The 16558-nt window shown below is 50.1% G+C and overlaps 1 protein-coding gene across 4 annotated transcripts in view; it reads left to right on the forward strand.

The window, feature by feature from the left end:
• The first annotated feature begins 2512 nt into the window (after positions 1-2512).
• The window catches only part of VPS37C (VPS37C subunit of ESCRT-I), a 27068-nt gene continuing 13022 nt past the window's right edge, over positions 2513-16558 (forward strand). For 2 of the 4 annotated variants that reach the window (XM_029956991.1, XM_029956992.1), the window contains exon 1: positions 2580-2828. The gene's annotated coding sequence lies outside the window, so the exon portion shown is untranslated. The other 2 variants (XM_029956993.1, XM_029956994.1) reach the window with 2 other exon arrangements.

Genomic DNA, 16558 nt, shown 5'->3' on the forward strand with positions numbered 1-16558 from the left:
ACCGGCATAATGAGATCCGAGCGAGGGAGCTGAAGCAGGCAGCCGCCCCTTGGTAGAAGGGAGTAGAGAAGAAACACCAGGAAAATTCTGACTTTAATATTTTTTGTTCTTAATGCAGATCCTCTGAAGGACCAAGAAATCTTGGGGAAGGGAGATCTGCGTCCTCTCAAATTTCAACCAAGAGTGTAACTTTCCCGAGGCTGGAGATGGTGTTTGTTCACCGTTGTGTTTGTAGTTCTATTTTTTTAATGTGTATTTATTTTTGAGAGAAAGGTATCTATCTATCTATCTATCTATCTATCTATCTATCTATCTATCTATCGACAGAATCTAAGACAGACCCTGGACTCCATAGAGTCCAATGTGGGGCTTGCACTCACGAACCGCAAGATCATTACTTGAGCCGAAGTCAGACACTTAACCGACTGAGCCGCCCAGGCGCCCCTGTATTTGCAGTTCTTAGCAGTGAATGTATGTGGAATGACAGAATGGGAGAGAATATGAGCTGTCTTCTCTCGCTCTCGCATGCTCTCTCTCTCCCTCTTCTGTGTGTATCAGGGTCCCTCTGAAATATGAATGAAATATGAGTGTAACTGAGGGGCACGGTAGAGGGGACATATGTGCCAGTGATAGGACACCAGGACCGAAAGGGAAGGGCTAGAGCCTGGGGAGGCTGAAGAGAGCCAGAAGTGAAAAATAGGAGAAAACAAGGTAGGAAGAGCACAATTTTCTGAAATTCAATGACTCAAATTTCCTGCCACGTTTTCCTCCCTCCTTCCCTCCTTTGCTCCAATTCCCCATTTTTGCTTATTCAGAAGGGTCCCCCTCCCCCCACCTGGATGACTTGGCAATGACCCACTTGATGGGGAAAGTATGCAGCAGTTTGTCATTTCCCTCAACGCCCTGAATAAAATCATTGTGTCTGTCACATGCATGGGTTATTACTGTCGTTGTTTCGGGAGTTTCCAGCATTTGCAGAAAATGATGTACAAAATCCTTCCTGCTCATCCTTACAGAAATTACTATCCGGAGGGAGTGAATGGTTCATTACCGGAAAATGTAGCAAATGCTAAGAGAGGAAAAAGTGTGGGGTCTTTGAAGAATGTACAAGGGGGCACTTATCCCAGTCTTGGGGGTACGAGTAGGATTCCCTGGTCACCTCACAGCTCAAGATGGCTACCCTAGCTCCAGGCATCACATCTCTATTTCACCCACCAACACAGGACCAGCGAGTGAAAGGCTTGCTAAATATAAACTCATGCTATCCATCATAGCGTTTTCTAATTTTTTTTTACCACCTAAGTAAAATATGCACAGGATTAAAACTTATATAGCACCAAAGGCTTATGACATAAAGCTAAGGTCATCTGCCTTGGTCCTCCCGACCCCTCGGAAAACAGTGTCAACCCAGCTATCTGTCAAGGGTAGCCACTCTGACATTATGTTCAAAGGGAGATATTTGCAAAAAATCAACCATTGTATCCCTCAAGCAAGGCAGGAGCTGAGACTGTCTTTCCCACCGTCCCTTCTGTCCCTCCAGAGTGATCGCTGAGTAGTCGCCTGCCCCAAGGGTCATTAATCCACACCTGCCACCCAAGAGGTGGCAAGAAAGAGGAAGCTCAACCCAACAGGGACAACGGTGACTACCATTGTCAGTGCGATCCATTCTCTCTATAATTTGATATCGAGGTCTTGAGACTCTGTCGAGAGGAAGTTTGGTATCACAAAAGAAAGAATAGACTCAGGTAAGGATGGGGCCTGATGCTACCACCACTCCTGGACTTTATGGGTCTGTGACCCAAGAATCCCCGTTTTGCAGATGCTGGCTTGAGTTGGATTTCTGCCACTCGCAATGGTGGTCTTCATTCCACACCTAACAGGGTTGCGAATCTCCTCGGCCTAAGAAGCTCTCCTCCAAGCTGCAATCATGGGCCCTCTGGAGAGGCCAAACGAGGAATGGGGTTCACCCTCAGGCCTGGTTGTTGAGCACAAGGTGCCCAGGGAAGAGAGCGCTAGCTTGCATCAGGGACTGTCTTCCTCGGTCACCAGTCTCGGGATTCTGTGCAAGTGAGGATGTAGAAGGACCAGTTTGTCAAGCACTGCCCACACAGAATCGACTAAAAGTTCAATCTAGGGCCTTGGGAAACAGGTTACTTGGCAAGCTACTCAAGCGATGTTTTGAAAAACCCGCCAGTCAGTTCCAGACTGACAGGCACTGCTCTCTGCCTGGGACACACCACCGGCGTCACTCCCGGGCCTGGAGCTAACCCATGTCACGGACATGGGCGTGTGGTTGGCTCGGACCACCTAGGCCGTTTCCCCAGGTGCCACTCCTTTCTTCTCAGGCCTCTTTCGGCCGCTTAGAGCAGCCTGCCCAAGGCCAAGCCCAGTAAAGCACAAGAAACCTAGCCTCAGCCACCAGAGAACGCGCGGGAAGCCCGCGCAGGCGCACTCGCCCTGGGAGGCCGGGTCTCCGCCCAATGGGCGGTGCCCCTCCCAGGGGCGGAGCGAAGGCCTGCGGGGGGTGGGGCCGGGCGGCCGCTGCTCGCGGGAGGGGTCTCGCGAGGACGCCCGTGAGTGTGGCCAGGGTGGCCGCGAGTGTGTGTGTTGGGGGGGCAGGGGGTGACGCTTCCGTGGTGACTCGGCCCCGCGGGTCGTCCAGCGCGGTGCGAGATAGTGGCGTGGGCCCCGCTCCCGGCCCCGGACGTTGGAAGGGTGTCACATCCGGCGGGAGGGGGCGGGCCTCCGGGCCCCGGAAGTGTGGGCACGGGTCGTGGTTTAACCCGCGGCGGCTGTGGCAGTGGCGGCGGTGGCGGCGGCCGGGGCAGGTGAGCGGGACCCGGGGAGGGGCGAGGACGGGGAAAGGGGTGGTGCTGGCAGTGGCTCCCGGCGCGCCCCCGCCTGTCCGCCTCATCCTGACAGACGCCGGTGATTGGGCGCGAGGGGCGCGTGACTGCCGCCGGCGCCCCTGCCCCTCGCAGCGGAAGGGAGGGAGGCCGGCGCCCCTGCCCCTTGCGCCCTCCCATCCCTTCCCCCTGCAGGTGGAGCCTCTGGCCCCGCCCCAGCCCTCACCGCCACCCTCCACCCCCCATTTGAACTTCATGTTGGTCACAGTTCTAGTGACGTTGGAGCCAGTTTGCCCATTATACAGATGGGAAAGCAGGCCTAAGAGTGAGATCTGATTTGCCGGAGGTCACACGGGAGGCCGGTAGCAGAGTAGGGTCGCAGTGACTCTGGTCTGCGACTCCCTGCCTGTGCCCTTTCCCCAGCGCAGTGAAAGAACTGGGGCTTTCAGCCTTGAGTCTGTTTTTATCTTTTTTTTCGAGAGTCCCTGACCAAACCTACCCCTGGACCTGCTGGTAGAAAGGGCATTGGGGTGTGTGTGTGTGTGTGTGTGTGTGTGTGTGTGTATTTTATACATGTGCATACATTATTTCTGTATTTCTATACATCTTTCTGTCTGACCCTCTCCAATACGTGTCTGGTTCCTCTTGGGTACAGAAGGCAGTGGTATGTGTGTGTCTGTGTATCCCTAGTATGTGCCTCTTTCCTCCTTTCTTCCCCACAGCCAATGAGGTGCTTATTTTTCCACTTTATGGATGGGGGAAGGAGTAACCCCGGGGCTATGGTGTGCGTTACTGGCAGAGCTGACCCTACACCTTGGCGTTTCAGCCCCTTAGACCGTCAGAACTTTCTTAGTACAGGGTCTGGGCTCACCCACCCTGGGAATGTCCACCTTGAGCTCTGGAAACTTCACAGACTCACTTCCCTTCCCTTCAGCAGTGTCTCAGTGATCCTGTTGCTGACTCAGGCCTTTCCCACCCCCTTCATTGGCTCCTTGCCTCTTTTCCAGAAGTCCTGTGGCACCCCAGATGCTGCCACCTGACCCTCACAGCAGCCTGCCTTGGAGCTGGATGTGTGGTGCCAGGCATTTGGGAAGGAAAGACTTTCCTGTTGTGCAGAGAGCTGCGGCCCCGCCCAGGCCTGGACTTTGTGGTTCTGGACGGAGGAAGGGATTGGGTACAATATTGGCCACTGAAGTGAGAGGCCTTGTTCCTGGTGGTCACAGTGGCCAGAAAGGGTTTTTTCCTTGATTATCTTGGAAACTGGCTTGGTGCCTTTGGAATTTCCATTTGGTGGAAAATTTCATTTTAGACGTCTTCATTTCGGGAGCAGTGGTTCTCATTTCTTGCTTGACCGCCATATGCTCTCGGTCCTAGAGGCTTTGTGAGTGTACTGAATCCTGGGGGTAGTTCGGGGTAGGTGGCGATCCCGTTTTATAGCTGACAAGTGACCTGGAGAGGTGTTACATGATTTGGTCACATGGCCAGTTAGTGGCCAAATTGGGAGTTTTTAACCCAATAGTCTCATTTCAAAGCTCATGTATTTGCTGGACCTGAAGAGAATAATCTGTGATGTGGGGCACCTGGGTGGCCCAGTGGGCGAAGCATCCGACACTTGATCTCAGCTCAGGTCTTGATTGCAGGGTCGGGAGTTAAAGCCCCTTTTGTGCTCCATGCTGGGCGTGAAGCCTACTTCAACAACAATAATATTTTAAAGAAAGAAAAAGAAAAAAGAGGGGCGCCTGGGTGGCTCAGTCGGTTAAGCGCCCAACTTAGGCTCAGGTCATGATCTCACGGTTTGTGGGTTTGAGCCCTGCCTCAGGCTCTGTGCTGACGGCTCAGAGCCTGGAGCTTGCTTCAGATGCTGTGTCTCTCTGTCCCTCTCCTGCTCATGCTCTGTCTCTCTCTGTCTCTCAAAAGTGAATAAACATTAAAAAAAAATCATCTGTGATGCTTGTTAAAAATAAAGAGTCAAACCTCTGGAGATTGGAGGAGCCCCAGGAATCTGTATTAAAAATTTTTTTTTAATGTTTGATTTATTTTTGAGAGAGAGAGCGTGAGCAGGGGAGGGTCAGAGAGAGAGACTCAGCATCTGAAGACAGGCTCCAGGCTCTGACCTGTCGGCACAGAACCTGAGGCAGGGCTCAAACCCATGAATGTGAGATCGTGACCTGAGCCAAAGCCGGATAGTCAACCGACTGAACCACCCAGGTGCCCCAGGAATCTGTATTCTTAACACATGCACTGAGTGATTCTTACTGTACGTCAAGTTTGGGAAGCACCACTTTTTTTTTTAATTACTTTTTTTTTTAATGTTTATTTTTGAGGTGGGGTGAAGGGGCAAAGAGAGAGGGAGATACAATCCAAAACAGGCTCCAGGCTCTGAGCTGACACGGGGCTTGAACTCATGAACCGTGAGATCATGACCTGAACCGAAGTTGGTTGCTTGACTGACTGAGTGGGAAGCACCACTTTAAGGGACTTGTAGATTTTTTTGTACTTGGGATTGACATTATTTCTAAGGATTCTCGTTTCCTTTTTTATTTATTGCTGTGAAATTTGCTAACCCGGCATAGATCTGCTGTTGAAAGGGCACTGGGCTAACTAGCCATGTGAATCATTTCCGGATACTTCTGGCCAGCACCAGTAGGGTTTTTCCAGGCGGACATAATTAGGTCATTGAAGACCTTGTTTTAATCCCATTAGATCTCTGTTGTTCCAAAATTCTGTTAGTTTCTGCTCAGGGTCTGGAGTTTTCGTAAGGTTCCGGTTTGTTCCTGGATGGTTGTCCTGGAACAGAGATCTCTGTAGTGGCAATGTCTCTGAGGATTTGGGAGCTTTCAAAGGCATGTTATTTCACAGGTGTTCCCTCCCCTGCATTTCTCTTTCCCTTCCCTGGTGTCTGTGAAAGACTTGAGCGAATACCAAACAGGTTTGTCGTGATTTAGCTGGTGCTGACAAGTGGGGCCCCTGGGGCTTAGGATGGGCTGGAGAATAGAGAGAAGGAGAGACTCCGCCATGAATAAGTTGTCAAACAGATAGCCCAGGTCAGGTAGGTCTGGCACTGAAGACACCTAAGTGCTTTTAGACCCACTGCTAATTCGCCTCCTCCCTCCTCGGCAGGATTACAAATAGCAGATGACACAAAGTCAGAATTATACTCCTTTATTCTCTTTCTGTCCAGTCAACACTGATTTCCAACTTAATTTCTTTGTAAACAGTGGATGTACCTTGTATGACTTGAAATGTTTCAATGTACCGAGTCTTGTTTTATGGCCCCGGATATGATCTTCGCTGGTAAATGGCCTGTGAATACTTGGGAAAAATGTGTTTCCTGCTCTGTTGAGCGGCGGGTGGCATCAACGAGTTGGTTGGTAGTGCTGTTCAAGTCTCAGCTGCTTGGTGCTTTTCTGGTTCCTTGTTCTATCCGTTTTTGAAGAAGGGTCATCGAAACTCACGACCGTAATTGCTGATTTGTTCGTGCCTCCTTGCAGTTTTATCAGTTTTTCTTCGTGTGAGTTGGAGCTCTGCTACTAAGTATGGAAACATTTTGGAGTGTTGCTTGTTTGAGGAATTGACCCCTTTAATCCCTGGTAAATATTCTTTGCTCTGAAATCTACTTTGTCTCATATTAACATAGGCAGGTCCAGCTTTTAAAAAATTTTTGGATCGATATCCAGAATATATACAGAACGACAACTCAAGATAGAAGACAAAAACAAATGATCTGACTAAAATAGGCAAAGGACTTGAACAGACATTTCCCCGAAGAAGATACACAAATGACCCATAAGCGCATGAAGATATTCAACATCACTAGTTATTAGGGAAATGCAAATCAAAATGACAGTGAGATCCCTCTTCACACCCATTAAGATAGCTGTTATCAAAAACCCCAGAAGTGCTGGCGACACGATGGGGGAAGTTGGAACCCTTATTGCTGGTCGGAATGTCAAAGGCACAGCTGCTGTGGAAAACTGTATGACAGCTCCTCAGCAATGAAATATTTAAATATCCTGTCACCATAGGGTCCAGCCGTCCCCGTCATGAGTATGTGCCCTAAAGAAGTATAAGTAGAGACCCAAACAGTATGGATGCACGGCAGTGTTCAGGCCAGCATTGTTCACAGTAGCCAAAACGTCCATCGACAAGTGTCCCATCGACAGACGAGTGGATGAACAAAATGTGGTACAGACCTAGAAATTATCTAGCTTTAAAAAGGAAGGAAATTTTGACACATAGCACCACAGGGATGAAGCCTGAAGAAATAATGCTAAATGAACCAACCCAATCACAAAAGGACAAATATTGCGTGGTTCCTCTTACGTAAGGTTCCTAGAGTAGTTAGGTTCATAGAGACAGAAGGAAGAGTGGGTGCCAGGGGCTGAGGAGGAAGAATGGGGAATTAATGTTTAATGGGCATAGGGTTTCATCTTGGGATGGTAAAAAATGTCTGGAGGTGGATGGTGGTGATGGTAATATAACAGTGTGAGTGCCCTTAATGTCACAGAACTGTACACTTAAAAAAGGTTAGAATGGGGGCGCCTGGGTGGTTCAGTTGGCCGAGGGCCTGACTTTGGCTCAGGTCGTGATCTTGCAGTTCCTGGGTTGAGCCCCACGTCGGGCTCTGTGCTGACAGCTCAGAGCTTGGAGCCTGCTTCGGATTCTGTATCTCCATCTGTGTCTGCCTCTTCCCTGCTCATGTTCTGTCTCTATCTCAAAAATAAATAAACATTAAAAACATTTTTTAAAAAAGGTTAAAATGGTAAGTTTTATGTTGGATATGTTTTACCACAATTTAAAAATGGATAGTGTTTAAATATTAGTGTTTACTTGGTGTATATCTTTATATGCTTTTACTTTAAAATCATTTGTGTCTTTGTATTTAAAGTGGGTTCTCATAGGCAACATATAGGTAGGTTTTGCATTTTGTAAAATTCAATTCTGTAATCTCTGCCTTTTAATTGGGATGTTTAGAACATTTACATTTAATATGATTATTAGTATAGTTGGGCTTAACTATTGTTTTGCTGTTTGTTTTCAGTTTGTCCAATATTCTTTGTTTCCATTTCCTTTTTTCTCTGGTCACTTTGGTGTTGAGTAATTTTTATGATGTCATTTTGTTTCTTTTGGCTAGTTTATTTGCTATAACTATTTTTTGTTTGTTTTTTAGCAGTTGTCTTAAGATTCGTAGTGTGAGTCTTTAACTTGTCACAGGCTATTGTCAAATGGTATTTTACCACTTTACGTATAGTATAAGAACCTCACAGTCGTATACATTTATTTCTTTCCTCCTGGGCTTTGTACTGTTATTATCACACATTTCACTTGTACGTATGTTATAAATCCCACAATACATTATTTTTTTTAATGTTTATTTTTGACAGAGAGAGAGAACTCATGCTCATGAGCAGGAGAGGAGCAGAGAGAGGGAGACAGAGGATCTGAAGCGGCCTCTGTGCTGACAGCAGAGAGCATGATGTGGGGTTTGAACTCAGGAGCTGCGAGATCATGATCTGAGCTCAAGTAGGACACTTAACCGAGCCAGTCAGGCACCCACATCGTTATTATTTTTGCTGTAAACAGCCAATTATTTTGTAAAGAGATCACAAAGAAAAAATGTTTTATGTTTATACTTAACATGTTTATCATTTCTGGTGTTCTTCATTCCTCTGTATCGATCCATTTTGTTTCAGATTCTTTCTTATTTTAATATATCTTGCAGTGCTTGTCTGCAGGTGATGAATTCTTTCAGCTTTTGGATGTCCGAGAAAGTACTTATTTTGCCTTTTTACTGAAAGGTTCCCTGGGTGTAGGATTCTAAGTTGACTCTTAATTTCAGCATTTTAAGATGTGGTTCCAGTCCTCAGCTTTTATTGTTTCATATGAATACTCTGTTGTCTTTCTGATTTATGTGCTTCTGTTCCTGCTGTGCCCTTTTTCCTTCTGGCAGCTTTTCTTTTATTGCTGGTTTTAAACAATTTAATCATGATATGCCTTGGTATACTTTTTTCTTCAGGTTTAAAATAATTTTTTTTAAATGTTTATTTTTGAAAGAGACAGAGTGTGAGAGCTGGGGAGGGGAGAGAGAGAGAGGGAGACACACATCTGAAGCGGGCTTTGGGCTGTCAGCACAGAGTCCTACGTGTGACTCAAACTCACACGTCATGAGATCACGACCTGAGCTGAAGTTAGATGCTCAACTGACTGAGCCACCCACGTGCCCCCCGCCTTTAAAAAAATTTTTTTTTATCTTCAAGTTTACTGTCAGGTTTTTGGATCTGTGGGTTTGTAGATTTTGTCAAATTGAAAAGTCTTTCAATGAGTTCTTCAGGTCGTTTCTGTGTTCTCCTTTCTCTCTCTTCTTTGGGGACCCCAGTGACACGTGTATTAGGGTGCCTGACGTTCCACAGCTCTCTGATGCTTCCTTCATTTTCTCCCCCAGGCTTTTTGTTTTTCTCTTTGGGCTTATTTTGGATAGTTCATATTGTTACTTCTTCAAGTTCACCAATCTTTTGGTGTCTGCTTAATCTGTTGCCCAGTATACCTTTTATGTCAGATGGCATAGTTTCCATCTCTGCAACTCAGGTTTTCCTTTAGTTTCTAGAACATATAGAACATGGTTGTAGCGGCCATTTTAATGTCATTTTCTGCTAATTCTGTTATCTGTATTTCTTTTTTATTAAGTTTATTTATTTCGAGAGTGAGAGAGAACACAAGCAAGTGGGGGAAGGGCAGAGAGAGACCGAGAGAGAGAAGAGAGAGAAGAGAGAGAGAGAGAGAGAGAGAGAGAGAGAGAGAGAATCCCAAGAGGGCTCTGCACTGTCAGTTCGGAGCCTGATGCAGGGCTCAGTCCCACAAACTGTGAGATCATGACCTGAGCCAAAATAAAAGGTTGGACGCTCAACCGACTGAGCCACCCAGGCGTCCCCGTTATCTGTATTTCTGAGTGTTTCTGTTCACGGAAAAACATTCTTGCTTCTTTGCATGTCTGATAAGTTTTGATTGATGTCAGATGTTGAGAATTTTATCCTGTTGGGTGCTGGATATTTCTGTATTTCTATAAATATTCTTGGCATTGTTTTGGGACACTGTTACTTGAAAACAGTTTCATCCTTTAAAGCCTTGCTTTTAATTTTGTCGGATGGGCTCAGAACAATATTTAGACCAGGCTTAGTTTTCCCCCCTAACAAGGCAGTGCTGTCTTCATTGCTACGTCTTCCACTCTGGCTGAGACACATATTATTCTGGGCTCAACTTGAGGTCCACGGATCCTTCCCTCTGATCCTGATCTGTACTGTCAGCACGCAGCCGAAAAATGGAGGGGGGCCCTTCGTAGATTTCAAGAGCTCTCCCTTTGTGTAGCTGTCTCCTCTCTGGTTTTCGGCCCCGTAAAGTCTGGCTGCCGTGACCTCCCTGGACTCCCAACTTCCTTTCCTCCACCTGGGGAGACTGGCGGGCTCCGAGACTGGCAGGTGATGCCCAGGTACTTTCTCCCTGCATCCTGGTCCGGAATCTCTTTCTGGGCAGTGAGCTGGGGCACTTTTCCTCCCTCTCAGAGATCACTTTCCTAAAATGCCTGATGTCTAGTGTCTGAAAATCGTGGTTTTTGGCTGGCTGAGGCAGGAGAGAAAGCTGGTCCCTGTTCCTGTGTGTTGGCCAAGAGCGGTGGGTGCCCTGTGCAGTCAGTGCTCATCGAGTGTCTTGTATGTGCCCGGCGTTGACCTAGTGCTGGGATGCAGACCTGAGTGACACAGGGACTGGGTGGGCTGTGCCCTTGGGGAGCTCGCAGCCTGCCTGATTCCTGTGTGATAAGTGCTGGGTGGTACTTCTAGAGCACCATGGGAGGGTGGGGATGAAGTCTTTGGGGGAAGGAGCTGACGTTTGAAGGACTGACAGGCATTTTCAAGCGGGAGAAGGCCTAGGACAGTATTCCAGGCAGAAGCAGCACGAGGAGTGGAGGCTGGGTGACAGAGCTGGGTAGTGTCCCTGTCATGCTGATCTTTATAGAGGTGCAGAGGGTCTGCGAGTGATTGATGCCTGCTGCTTGTCCTCAGACCTGCAGGGAGAACAGAGAGTTGGGGTGGGGTGAGCGGCGCACGAGGGGGGGGGGTGGTCTAGATGAAAAGGGAGGTTTGGGATCAGTTTGTCTAGGACCTTGTAAGTCAAGCCAAGAAGCACACGATTTTGAATATAATACGAAAGCCCTGGGGAGCTATGGAAGGTTTAAGCAGGGATGCGAATGCTCTGACCGGCTGTGTTCTTCAGGGATTGCTGGGGTGTGGGGAGAGGCTAGCCTGGAGGAGGAAGCGGTCTGCCGGAGGATGAAAATGAGTGCAGAGCCCCTTGCAGCCGCTGAGAAGGCGTTGCCGATTTGATAATGGCCTTTGCTTGTTTGATAATGACCTTCATGGATCCCTGCCTGAGTCCAGAGCAGATAGGAGGAGGCTCTGGCCTAGTTCCTCCTTCTCTGCAGTTGCATGGCTGCCCGTGTCGCAGCCGCCTGCCTCGGCGGGGGGGGGGAGAAGTTCTTAGTGTCCCTCAGCTGCCCCACCTTCCACCAGCCCAGGGTGGCCCCAACTCAGTAAGAGCAGTGAGTTTCATCGCCTTGGACTTTGTATAGACAAACCTTGAGTGACCGCATACAGACTTCCGGATGTGTGTCCCGAGTGTGCCTTTGCCTTGACCTCTGTCCTGATCCTTCCTAAAGGGTTGATTGAATCCGTGCGCACGTGCAGATTAGCAAGGGCAGGGTGTGGGGGAGCCGACAGCTGCAGGCTGAGGACCTTCCTGAGTCACGAGAACCGTTGAGGCGACGGAGAAAGGGCAGTTGAGTGTGGGGTAGCCTAGGACCGTTTTCCTTCTCCTTGAGAAGGAAGAGGCTTTGCGAAGCGTCCGGGTTGTGTTTTACTGTCAGGAAGTTTCAGGAATGGGGATGCTCGTCAAATAACCTGTTTCTTGGCCATCAGACTGACTGAAGCCGAACGTTACTGATCCGAGTTACCTCCAGCCGTTGGCTTTATGTTGTGCCGTCGACTGATGCTGTCTCTGGAGGAATCCTAAGTTCTCTCTCCTCAGTGTCCACAGAGGCCACGTGGGAGCTCAGTGTGGTGATGAAGGCCCTGGCCGTTTGCTGAGCGTGGCCTGACAGCCGGGCGTTAGACTTCCCAGGCACCGATTCATTTCTTCCTTGTAAGAGCCCCGTCTTCCAGGAGAAACTGAGGTATCCAGAGCTGAAGTAGCCTGCCCAGGCTCTCTAGCTGGTAGTGACTGAAGGCTCAGGGCTGTCTGTCTTCCAGATGTAGCCACTGGGCTTTCCCTGCAGGACCAAGGCCCTGAAGTCGAATTGAAAGGCATGGTAATAAAAACGACTACTTAGTAAGTTTGTACCCAGGGCCGGACACGGTGTTTCATGGACATGCACTTGACTGAGAGGCGGTGGAGTGCAGCAGTGAGGGGGACGGGCCGAGGAGTCAAGACCACCTCAGTGACCCGCAGGCGCTGCCATTTCCTGGCTGTGAGACTGGTCAGAAACGGGACTGCTCCCACCAGGTTTTCTCGGCTGTAAAGTGAGAGAGGCCGAAGGATCCACAGCCGAGCAGGCCCGTTGCGAGGGTCACTCGAGCTGCTGTGTGCAGATTGCCTAGAACACTGCCCTGTCCTTTGGACCCCTGCACCTGTGACGACTGTCCTCCTTCCCCGTGTGCTGGTGGGACAGTGTGGCTTGGGGAGGGGAACCGAGCGGGAAACCGATAGTGAAACCCAGGTCCCTCCTGCCCCTAAGGAGTTCCCAGCTGCACCACCCTGGCTCCGCTCTTGCCTTCTCTGGGCTGGAGTGTTCTTTCCTGCGCCTTCCGCTTCCCACAAATGCCTGCCTGCCCTTCAGATGTCAGCTCTTCTCTGGGGAGCGTTTCTTGCTCTTTCTCCCGCAGACTTCATCCTGCTCTCTCTCCCTCCCTCCCTCTCTGCCCTGCCGCCGAGATATCACTGCTGTTGGACAGAGGACAGGGGCTTGGGCAGGGGTGAGGGAAGAGGGCAGGGGTTTTCAAACAGTGTTCTGGGAAGGTGCCCTTGAGGCTTCAGGGGGAGACCAGCCGGGAGAGGAGGGCTCTCCCCATCCCTGCCCCAGGGCATGGCCTCTGGGACCTGTTCTGTGCACTGAGGGCTTGGGGGATGTTTTAAAGAACTGCTTTGGCAAATTGGAAACCTAGGAAAGCCAGGGCACACCGGGCAAGTGGGAAAAGAGGATGGAAGCGGAGGTCCTGACAGCTGGAGGGATGGGGCGTGGGAGGGGACGAGGGAGGGAGAGGTGGTGGCTTTCAGGTGGTGGCTTTCAGGGGAGGGTGCTGGAAGCAGTGCTTTCAAAAGTTAATCCAGGGGTGTCCGGATGCCAACACTGGAGCAGTGACCAGATACAACCCGGTGATTGGACATCCAAGGTGTCTTGGGCAGCCTGGAGGATTGGGCGTGAGGGCTCGAAGCTGAGGGCATGATGGAATCTGGAATCAGGCGGCGAGTGTGGTCTGGGGAGAGGTAAAGGTGTTGATGTGCAGACGTTCGCAGGCTTGGGAGGAGTCCCTTTAGGGGATGGGCTGGGTCGTCCAAGCACTGTAAGTAGCCAGGGCCCCATGCCCTGCAGTCTGGCTCAGTGGCTCAGGCTCCTAGGTTGTCACCTGCTGATGGATTCCACCCCATCCCCGCCACAGCCCGTAGAGTGAAGGCAGTTTGTGGAAGTCTCATTCTGGAGTGCCCACCCCCTGCGTCCGGTGCAATAAATGGGCTCATCATTCCTGGGTCTTCTCACTTAGGGGCCTGCATCTGGGTAAAGGGGGGGTCAATTGGAGATACTCAGTGGACCTCAGGAACGTGCGTGTGGTGTTACCTAGATGTTTATGTAAACATGACAGTTGTCTTCCAAGAGCCTCGTCCTGAGAGCTGTGTATCCCTCCATCGATATACAGGTATGCTTATATTTGAGGATATTTGTTCAGATTGGTTTGGAGCCTGTTTCAGAAAGCCACATCCTTAGCTTTCCTGGGAACGCCCCCCCCCCAACCCTCCAGCCTAGCTGGCTGTCTGGCCAGGTTGTCAGGCAGCATTTTCCAACCGCAAGGTGTGAGTGTGTGAATTAATGCTACCGAAGGCCTGCTTGGTGGTTTTTCTAGCACCCTAGCAGTGATCTCGCTGAATTCTCTTTAAGTCCTCACAGCAACCCATGACGTTGGTAGTGTTAGCCCCGTTTCACCAATGAGAAACAGTAAGAAAGGTGGAATCATTTGCCCAAGGTCCTACAGCCAGTAAAAGGTCACGCGGGGATTTCAGTCCAGGGATATTTGCCTCTTAAGCCTGAATTCCTTCCACTTCCCTTCATGCTGTCTTAACTGTTTAGCACTGGGGCGGGGCGGGGGGGGGAGGAATTCCCACCCCCCAACTTCAGAAATCCTTAGAGAGAAAACTGAAGAAGACCCCCTTCTGGTGCTTCTGCAACAGCTTTTCAAATAGGGGAAGGTCAGTTCAATGGTGCTTTGGGCCCAGTGAGAAGCACCTGGCGGCTTGATCTGTTTTTATGAACTCCTGTGGGAAGTCAGGTGACTGAATGGTCTGCTACTTCGGGGAGCGGCTAGAATCGTTCTAGGAAAAGAAAACTAGATCAAGTCAGCAAATACATCCTCATTAAGCTGCAGGACCGGGAAGGTTTCTAAGGCAACCGCAGGTGTTTTTGACACGCGGGGTGGGATGGGGCCAGGTCTCTAGAACTCAGGCAGACCGCGCTGCCCAGGTTGCTATGGAGACTACTTGCTACCCTAGGTGGGGGTGGGAAATGTACTAGAAGCCCAAGGCCTTTACCGTGCTCCCGCAGTGTGATTCTGGGCTTGAAGTTGGTTGCAAGTCAGTGTGGTCGGTAGCGGCGAGGAGCGGAGCGATCGGAGGCTGTGCTTTGTCCGGGAAAACCGAGTTCTGATTCAATAATGGCAGTCATTTCTTTCGCTGGACTCCATATTGAGCCCCAGGGGTGTCAAGAGGCAGCCCTAATCATCGGAGCACCCCCATGAGGCAGAATAATTACTCTTCAGTGCTCGGGAGCTGACAAGCCATCTCAGGGCTGTGTGCTCATCTGAGGCACAAAACCCCCATGGTAGGATTATTGTCACTGTGCCCATTTTCCATATAAGGAAACTGAGGTTGAGAGACTTGATCAGGGTCACACAGCCAGAAGTGCAGACCCTGGGCATCAGTCTGCCTTCTGTGCTCTCCTGGCATCCCATGGGGGGAGTGCTGGCATTAACTGTTCAGAGAGGGACAAGGGGCAGAAAGGCACCAGGCATCTCCAAGGCTGGCACACCTCGTTCTGGTGTGAACTCAGAAGATACTGCATTTTGCTTTACTTTTTTTTTGTTGTTTATTTATTTTGTGAGGGGGGAGGGGCAGAGAGTGAAGGTGGGGAGAGAATCCCAAGCGGGCTTGGCACTGACTGTGCAGGGCTTGAACTCACAAGCTGTGAGATCATGACCAGAGCTGAAACCAAGGGTCAGATGCTTAACTGAGCCACCCAGGCCCCTGTTTTATTTATTTATTTATTTGAAGTTTATTTATTTTGAGAGAAAGAGAGAGGGCATGTGTGATTGCACACGTGCACAGGTAAGAGCAGGGGAGGGGCAGAGAGGGAGAGGGAGAGAGACTCCCAAGCAGGCCCCAGGCTGACAGTGTAGAGCCTGGCATGGGGCTCAAACTCACGAACCGTGAAAAGTGACCTGAGCTGCAGTCAGGAGTCAGGATGCCTGATCAACGTTTTTAAGACACTTTTTTTTTAAACGTTTGCCCTTGTAAAGGATCTGATCTCAGTTGAAACTGTTTGGTTTTGAGCTAAACAGTCCTGGCAAAGATCCAGAAGGAGCAAGAGCCACCAATACGTTGCCACCCCCCTCTCCCCATCGAGGACAGATCTGGAAGGCAGCCCTGAGTTCAAACCCTTCCCAGCACCCCTGTCCCTCGCGTCACCCTCAGCGGCCGGAAAGGGCACTTCCTCTGGCCCTGACACCCGCCCCCCCACTGCCCCGAGGTGTAATATAGTTGCCTCTGAGCCTCGGTATCGTCACTAGATCGTGTTCCTCTTGTTCCAGGCATGTGAGATCGATTTAGACAAGATACCGTGTGATGGAAAGAAGCTGAGACCGAGAAATGCAGGACCAGTGGCAGGGACTGCGTTCCTCTCCTGCCTGTGTGTGCACTGCACAGGCCCTGGGGCCACACCTGCCAGCCTGTCCCCTTGCTGCTCCAGCCTCGTCCACCCTGTACTCCGTGCTTGGTGGCAAAAGGTGGGCTCCGGGATGCCCAGGAAATGCCCTTGGCACCTTGTCCCCCTGTCCTCCCTGCTTTTCTGTGGCGTTTGTCCTCCGGGCACGTGTCTCTCATGGAGGGACCGGTGTTGAGGAGCTACACCCCACCCCACCCAAAGGTGTCTTTTTTTTTTTTTTTTTTTTTTTTTTACAGCTTTTGAATTGGCTCCTGGAATTTAAAAACAGAGAGGTGTCCCCTGAATCTGTGCTCCTGGCTTCCCCAGGAGACCTGGCAGGTCTGGCAAAGCCAGGCAGGAGGTGCCCGTGCTGGGCTGGCCTTTGACGCCAGTGCCTGCCTGGCCTTTGTGGGTACCCGAGTTCATGACCTCTGGCGTAGGTGAGAGCTGCAGAGGAGACAAAACAAAACCAAGAAAGTTT

Source organism: Suricata suricatta, chromosome 11, assembly GCF_006229205.1.
Source record: "Suricata suricatta isolate VVHF042 chromosome 11, meerkat_22Aug2017_6uvM2_HiC, whole genome shotgun sequence".
Classification (NCBI taxonomy): domain Eukaryota; kingdom Metazoa; phylum Chordata; class Mammalia; order Carnivora; family Herpestidae; genus Suricata; species Suricata suricatta.